The sequence below is a fragment of the Dreissena polymorpha genome, chromosome 14 (genome assembly GCF_020536995.1).
Source record: "Dreissena polymorpha isolate Duluth1 chromosome 14, UMN_Dpol_1.0, whole genome shotgun sequence".
NCBI classification, from domain to species: Eukaryota; Metazoa; Mollusca; class Bivalvia; order Myida; family Dreissenidae; genus Dreissena; species Dreissena polymorpha.
The window spans coordinates 69,725,598-69,734,393 of NC_068368.1; the positions used below are offsets into that span (position 1 = coordinate 69,725,598).

Genomic DNA, 8,796 nt, shown 5'->3' on the forward strand with positions numbered 1-8,796 from the left:
TGACCTTGACCTTTCACCACTCAAAATGTGCAGCTCCACGAGATACACATGCATGCCAAATATCAAGTTGCTATCTTCAATATTGCAAAAGTATTCATAAAATAAGCGATTTGGGCCACATATATTTGACCTCTGACCTTCAAGGATGACCTTGACCTCGACCTTTCACCACTCAAAATGTGCAGCTCCATGAGATGCACATGCATGCCAAATATCAAGTTGCTATCTTCAATATTGCAAAAGTATTTATAAAATAAGCGATTTGGGCCACATATATTTGTCCTCTGACCTTGAAGGATGACCTTGACCTTTCACCACTCAAAATGTGCAGCTTCATGAGATACACATGCATGCCAAATATGAAGTTGCTATCTTCAATATAGTTAAAGTTATTGCAAAATAATAAAGTTGGCGCAAACAGACAGACAGACCAACAGACCAACAGACAGGGCAAATACAATATGTCCCCCACTACTATAGTGGGGGACATAAAAACACGTGAATAAAAACACGTTACATATGCGGAACTATCCCAACAATTAATATGCAGTACATAATAAATGCAATTAAAGTTACAACAAGATATATACCTTACTTTACAGTTTCTAGTGTTAAACAAAAACAATAATGCAAAATGCTTGAATATAGTAAGTGGATTAAGCAGACATGTTATAAAATAGTTATGAATGAACTTTACAGATAATTGAACAAAACTTGTTTTAAATCACATGATAACAGTGTATATTGCTTTTCACTCGCGTTATAACCGTTAAGGTGAAACCTTAATTGTATTTTGAAGGAGCATAGAATATAACAGTGTGCATCCAAACCACATAAAATTTAAGTAGCAACGGCACTATTACAAATTATAGTTGAAAGTGTATGTGAATTAAAATATAAACATAATTCTAATTTCGAAATATAACAATAATTATACTTTGTAATATACACAACTATACAACCATTGTTTCATTTAACTGTCATTAATAACAGATACTTACAAATGTTATATGTAAGAGTTTTCAATATACCTAATATGTCAGACTGCCTATTTGGAACACAAAAATAGAATCACACATAATAAAATGTAGTATTTAATTGAATCTCTGTACAAACGAGACAGTAACATGTCATGTCCAAAAGAAATAGAGCATCAGTTACAACCTTTAAAAGAACAGATATTCATTCTACCCAGATACATTCTTAGACATTATTACTACTGAAAAATATTAAGAAATAGATATAAACAAGAGCACCGCCTTGCGGGTGCAGACCGCTCATCTATTTTCTTTTTAAAGGTGAAGGGACTCTCATTTTCAATCACAAAGGAGGGAGGGGTGGAGTGAAGAGGGGTGTATAGCATGGGAATGTGGACATTTATGACATTATTTTCAAAAAAATGCGAAAAAAATGCGAAAAAAAATAAAATCGGGGGGGGGGGGGGGGGGGGGGGAGGGGGTTTAACCATTAAAATAAAATGAAATTTTGGGTGGAGGTGGGGTGGTATAGTGTGAGGGTGTGGTGGTCAATTCGGGTAGGGGGGGGGGATTCAAGGTAAAATTCAACTTGCCAGGTACAGTCACCTCATGATAGCATGAAAGTATTTGAAGTTTGAAAGCAATAGCCTTGATAGTTAAGAAGTAAAGTGGATCGAAACACAAAATTTAACCATATATTCAAAGTTACTAAGTCAAAAAAGGGCCATAATTCCATAAAAATGACAACCAGAGTTATGCAACTTGTCCTTTTACTGTACCCTTATGATAGTTTGCAAGTGTTTCAAGTATGAAAGCAATATCTATGATACTTTAGGGGTTAAGTGGACCAAAACACAAAACTTAACCAAATTTTCAATTTTCTAAGTATAAAGGGCCCATAATTCTGCCCAAATGCCAGTTAGAGTTACATAACTTTGCCTGCACAGTCCCCTTATGATAGTTAGTAAGTGTTGCAAGTATGAAAGCAATAGCTTTGATACTTACGGAATAAAATGGACCTAAACACAAAACTTAACCAAAATTTTCAATTTTCTAAGTATAAAAAGGGCACATAATTCTGTCAAAATGCACGCCAGAGTTATCTAACTTTGCCTGCCCAGTCCCCTCATGATAGTAAGTAAGTGTTCCAAGTTTGAATGCAATAGCATTGATACTTTCTGAGAAAAGTGGACCTAAACGCAAAACTTAACCAAAATTTTCAATTTTCTAAGTATAAAAAGGGCACATAATTCTGTCAAATTGCACGCTAGAGTTATCTAACTTTGCCTGCCCAGTCCTCTCATGGTGGTAAGTAAGTGTACCAAGTTTGAATGCAATAGCATTGATACTTTCTGAGAAAAGTGGACCTAAACGCAAAACTTAACCGGACGCCAACGCCGACGCAAAGGTGATGACAATAGCTCATAATTTTTTTTCAAAAAATAGATGAGCTAAAAATACTTATCACAAGGGAAGAACATATGAAGTTGATTTAATAGTAACCATATCATGCCTATTTGAAACAAAACAAGGAAAACAATTGTCAGAAAACCAAGTTGTCAATTACAAAAAAGTATGATAAAAGGTGATATGGGATTTACAATTAATATTTAATTAAAACAAGCCGTCAGAGATGGGTGAAGCTCCCCAAAGTTTTTTTGGTCACAATATTGCACTATATATTCAGATAAAAGGAAACATCTTGAGTGGCATAACTTTGGACAAAATAATAGGATGGATGGTTTAGCAACTTAACAATTTCAAAGGGCCATAAGTCTCTAAATAAATCATCTAACCAGAACCCACAAATAACACGCGCATCTCTTCAAGGCAGTTAAGCTTCCCATAAAACTTCATTGAATTCAAGTCATTAGTTGGGGATAAATAGCCCAGACAAGAATTGCACTATATGTACAGTATATTGAAAATTTCAAAGGGCCATAACTCTGTGAAAAATCATCCGACCATAACTTGCTGATAATATGCACATGTCCTGTTGGTAGCGAAGCTTCCCATAAAGTTTCATTCAATTGCAGACATTAGTTGCTGAGAAATAGCCCGAACAATAATGCACAATATGTACAGTAAATGGAAAATTTCAATGGGCCATAACTCTGTGAAAAATCATCCGACCATAACTGGCTAATAACATGCACATCTCCTCTTGGTAGTGAAGCTTCCCATAAAGTTTCATTGAATTCCCGTAATAAGTTACTGAGAAAAAGCTCAGACAAGAATTTTTTAGAGGAGCATAAAAATGATTCAAATATGAAATTTCTTTGTGTTATATACCTCATTATAAACTTCCTATTTTAAAACAAATCAATAGGCAACCGTGAGGCAAACACGAAGGTATTATAAAATGACAGCATATTTTTTATTGAAGTTTCTCTCTGTGAAGACAACAGACTATGAATTATTGCATATGGTTTCTTAGTCTGATTTTTGTTATCCCTGAATTATTAAAAAAAACACATTTAGTTCTGATCACCTTTGAATAAGATGCATTTTTAATTTGAGAAGACATGCTTCGCACAATTATAAGGCAACTTTTAAACAAATGCAAAGCACAAGATACACGTCGTTATAAACTTGTGTGTTTAAATTGTACACTCTGGTCAAACTTTATGTTCAAATAATTATTTTTATCAATTTTACAAGTCTAAACTAGGTTTTTTTGTTATAAAAGCAAATGTAAAGAATGCTTCATTAATTTGTAATGCAATGAAGACTAGTTTTCTCATGAAATATCACATATACCTAAAGCTACCGTATAGGGAGAAATAATTACTTTTGACAACTTTCAAATTCGAATAAATGACAATTGAATGTTATTAAACAATGTTTCTGAAACAAGTTATGTATTAATTTTAAAACAATTCGCAAAGAGATATCATATTAATTCATCAATTTTACCAAAAAAAAAATACCTTGACCTTACACAACTCAAAGTGTGTAGCTCCTTGAGATGCACATGCATGCTATATATGAAGTTGCTACCTTTAATATTGCAAAAGTTATTGCAAATGTTAAGGTTTGCACAAACAAACAAACCAACAGACAGGGCATTATGTAAATTAAATTAAATAAATTGTATTTTTTTAAAGAAAAATTGTGCTTCCAATGCTGGATGCATATTTCCTCATCAACTGTGTCCGCTTTGACTCACCTGAAAAATATATAAAGATGCATATTAAATATTGGATCTGTCATCTTTACACATATACTCTAAGCTGGTTTTCTTAAAGTTTCTAAGATAATTCTTAAACAAATTGTTCTAAGATTTAAAGTTTTAATTTACTCTTCTTTTCATGAATCTTCAACACAATATGAAATTCAAAATCCATGCATATTTGTATGATTGTTTCAAATGATCATGATATACTCATATTTACTTCCTTTATTTACTAAGGACTTATAGAAAAGCAAGAATTGAAATTACCATAACACAGATGAAATATTTGTTATCAAGGACACGTTTTTAACAGTAACTCTTATTGCTGTCGCGATTGTATAATCAATTGAGTCTTACTGACTAGACAGTGTTTTCTCAAGCCCTTTTCAATCTAAGTATGCTGCCTAAGATAGTTCACTGCTCTTTGCTCGGATAACTTTTTCTGCATTTTTGGATATATTTATGTTTACAATTAATTCACATAAATAGAGTACCCTGGCTGTTGCTACATGATCGACCACTGGGTCAGTGTCTCCCCCCTTCCAACTCCATGGCAGAGGCAGGGTTGTTTGCCAGCTGGTCCGAGTTCTGCAAAATGATCATGATGAACTCATATTTACTTCTTTTATGTTCTTGTATTCTTATTTTCTCTACCGTAAATGACAGCTGCAATCTCATTCCTAATGTGCTTATTCACTCATGTTATCCTAGTATTTTAATGTAGTAGATGGAATATCATGTGAATGGATCTTAAATGAGAAAGGACTTATAGAAAAGAAAGAATTGAAATTACCATAATACCCATAAAAGATTTGAAAGCAATAGCACACTTTTAACAGTCACTCTGATTCCTTTTGCTTCGCGATTGTATAATCAATTGTGTCTTACTGACTAGACAGTGTTTTCTCAAGCCATTTTCAATCTAAGTCACCTGCTGCCTAAAATAGTTCACTGCTCTTTGATCGGATAACTTTTTCTGCATTTTTGGATATATTTATGTTTACAATTAGTTCACATAAATAGAGTACCCTAGTTGTTGCCACATGATCGACTACTGGGTCAGTGTCTCGCCCTTCCAACTCCATGGCAGAGGCAGGGGTGTTTGCGAGCTGGTCCGAGTTCTGCAAAATGATCAGGATATACTCATATTTACTTCCTTTATGTTTTTGTATTCTCATTTTCTCTACCATAAATGACAGCTGCAATCTCATTACTCCTGTGATTATTCACTTATGTTTTCCTAATATTTTAATGTTGGAGATGAAATATCATGTGAATGGGAAATCAGATCAGAAAGGAATTATAGAAAAGCAACAACAGAAATTATCCTAACTTTGAGTAGATTTGTTAGCAAAGGCACGTTTTTAACAGTGACTCTTATTGCTTTTGCTAAGAGATTGTATAATCAAGTGTTTCTTACTGACTAGACAGTGTTTCCTCAAACCCTTTCCATTCTGAGTCCTTTGCCTAAGATATTCCACTGCTCTTTCATCGGATAACTTTTTCTGCATTTTTTAAACATATTTATTTTATTTTTAATTCACATCAATATAGTAAGGTGGCTGTTACCTCATGTTCGACTGATGGGCTACTTGCTATCTCTTCTAGATGACCTTCAATGAATTCTAGAAAAGTAAGTTAACAATTTGAATAAATAAATATGCTTTAAAAGTATTTGCAGCAATTAAGTTAGTCATTCATGTGTCCAAACATATTATTTCTATGGCTTTTCAAACAAGGCATGCAAACAAGGGCTGTTTGTAAAACACGCATGTCCCTCGAATGGGCTGTCAGTTATAGTGGCAGCCATTGTGTGAATATGTTAGAAACTATTTTAATGCTTCAGGTCAATGTGACCTTGACCTAGTGACCTGAAAATCAATAGGGGTTATCTGCCAATCATGATCAATGTACCTATGAAGTTACATGATCCTTGGCCTAAGCATTCTTGAGTTATCATCCGGAAACAATTTTACTGTTTCTAGTCAATGTGACCTTGACCTTTGAAGAAGTGACCTGAAAATCAATAGGGGACATGTGCCAGTCATAATCATTGTACCAATAATGTATCATGATCCTAGGTTTACGCGTTATTGAGTTAACATCCGGAAACCATTTGGTGGACGGACCGACCGACAGACCTACATGCGCAAAACAGTATAACCCCTGGGGGCATCCAAAGTGCAATATAAATTCATTTACATATACATGTTCACACTGTACATGCAAACCAGCAGATTCTGTAGTGTGTGAGTTCCAATTCCACAGGGACAGTATTGGAATTTTGTGTGTGTGTTTCATTTCTTTGACTTAACGATTTCATCAATTATCATAAGTGCATAGCAAAACACTTTAGTAAATTTTAGTCTTGACTCTTGATGATTTACATTCTACTTCATTTTTAGTTAAAGTGCCCTGGGGATTTTTTTTAATACTTATTCAAACACCTATCTTACAGGATTATTATTATAATGGGGTATCATTTTAAATAAATCATTAAAGCGGGTATATACGATTTTTATATGTGCTGAATTGTAAAAACAACTCCTAATAAATACCAAGTAAATGCACAGATTTAACATGAATCTTCATGCAGTTATGACCATATTTCATAATATTTAAAAATATTTCAATGCTTAAAAGTTTTTACATGTTCCAGCAACTGTCACAAAATCTCAGCCCTTTAATTTCAGGTGAGCTAAAATATGGTTTCCATCATATTGGTCAATGCAAAGGGTTATTTCTTAATAACGTTAATGTGCTGTCATTTTAATGTAAATGTTTAAATGTTCACGGAAATGCCTCAAAGTTAAGGTATTAAGATTTTATTATTGAACATGCTACATACCTCGCTTAAAAACCTGTGTTTATCAGGGTCTTGTCCCAAAAATATGGCAGTCCATACTGTACTTGCTACATGGAGAACACTGCCATCCAAAGGCAAACACAGCAGATGTAAAAATGCATCCATTATCTAAAATTAAGTATTTAAGACATGCCATAATTAAACAATCATTTTAACACATGAAGTCAGAACAACCAGATACACTGTTATCATGACAACAAAGTTTGTGTGTTCATTGAAATGTTTTCCATTTATGTGTTGGCATTGTATATTTGTTTATATGTTTTCAATTAATTGGTTATTAAAATATATTCAATAAACTCAAGCCAAGCCATCAATTTTTCTGTTCAAGTTAGAAACAAGTACACATCAGTGAACAATGAAATAATAATAAGAACACCATGAACAATTTAGAAGCAAGACATGGATTAAATAATCATTGGTACAACTATCTGTGTAAACAACAAACTATAAAACACCATTTACTCTACATTATTAGAAGGAGACTATTATTTTCTGAATGCAAAATTAAATATATAAGGAAAATAAATATTATAGGTATTAATGTTCAAACAGGTCACACAATTTTACGGCAGTTAAATTGTAAGAACTTTTGGTTTGATAAAAAGGTCACGAGGTCCGGTAATATTAGAATCATTTCCAAATTTGCCAAATTATTATCGGAAAAATCCGAGGACCGACAGTATTTCGGAAAGACTGCAATAGCAGAAACAACACATGTTCTTTAAACCCATTATGTCTTTCGCGTCTCTGTTCTTAACGATCAATGGCACTGACATCTTCATATAAATATTTGATGCAAATGTGCCAAAAATATACATATGTGGTATGTAATTTGCAAAAGTAGCATGATTTTGTAGTAAGTGGGAAAAGATTGAAGTGATAGAAAGTCCTGAATTATTTTTGATGTAGGACGAACCTAGTCATGATGGTGTTGAGGAGCGATTGTGTGAAAAAATTATGCAAGAAACATGTAAATAATGATTTCAAGATAAATGAGATTTTCAAGTCTGCTTGCAAATTTTTAGCAAAGGCAAATTGACAGACAATACTTCAGTATGTTTTTTGGTAAACGTACAGCTTAATTAAAAAATGTTCACATAGTCAGTATAACGAATCGATATGCATGACAATGTTCTGTGCAAGTGAATTTCATATAAACTTAATGTTTTAAATCTATAGCCAGTGGCCAACGTTAATGATTCCGACAACACTTATTTGCATGTACATGTAACCCTTTTGGCTTTATCATCGAGAACTCACTTTTGAAGCGAGTCAACAGCATCTTGAAACCCATAGAGAAAGTGTAAACAAACAATAAGCTAGGTGCGGTATTTAACAGGCACAAAAATTCGATTCGAAATATTAAAACACCTGTAGACTGGGGTGACCCACGTCTTGCCAAGATAAGGGCACCATATAACACACTATGCATCTGCGGAAGTGCAGGTAAACAGAACAGGAACTTCAAAATGCTGGAGGGGTGTAAACAAATAAGCAAGGTGCAGCATTTAACAGGCACATATCTTCGAATACCAAAATGACCATAAAAAAACACTGGAATCGCACTGTTAAAATACCTGTAGACTTCGGTGACCCACGTCTTGCCAAAAAAACAAAACGTTCGCACGTTTTGATTTCTTCCTCTCTGATGTAATTGTCGGCGTCAATAAAATAGGGAAATTTTAACACCGCCATTTTTTACAACAGACTAAGTTATCTCCCTTCGTGGGCGGAGTTAACACCGCACTACTTTTGAGAATACTCTTTGGCTGATT

General features: G+C 33.8%; 2 protein-coding genes across 14 annotated transcripts in view; one reads left to right on the forward strand and one right to left on the reverse strand.

The window, feature by feature from the left end:
• The window catches only part of LOC127858034 (uncharacterized), a 120,938-nt gene extending 114,391 nt beyond the window's left edge, over positions 1–6,547 (reverse strand). For 2 of the 3 annotated variants that reach the window (XM_052394878.1, XM_052394877.1), the window contains exons 1-4: positions 5,722–6,545; positions 5,181–5,273; positions 4,647–4,740; positions 163–4,146 (exon numbers count right to left, since the gene is read on the reverse strand). The gene's annotated coding sequence lies outside the window, so the exon portion shown is untranslated. Of the gene's footprint in view, positions 1–162; positions 4,147–4,646; positions 4,741–5,180; positions 5,274–5,721 lie in introns of all 3 variants that reach the window. The other variant, XM_052394879.1, reaches the window with a different exon arrangement.
• Positions 1–8,796, forward strand: part of LOC127858035 (shiftless antiviral inhibitor of ribosomal frameshifting protein-like) — a 76,703-nt gene that overhangs the window by 33,283 nt on the left and 34,624 nt on the right. The window lies entirely within an intron of this gene.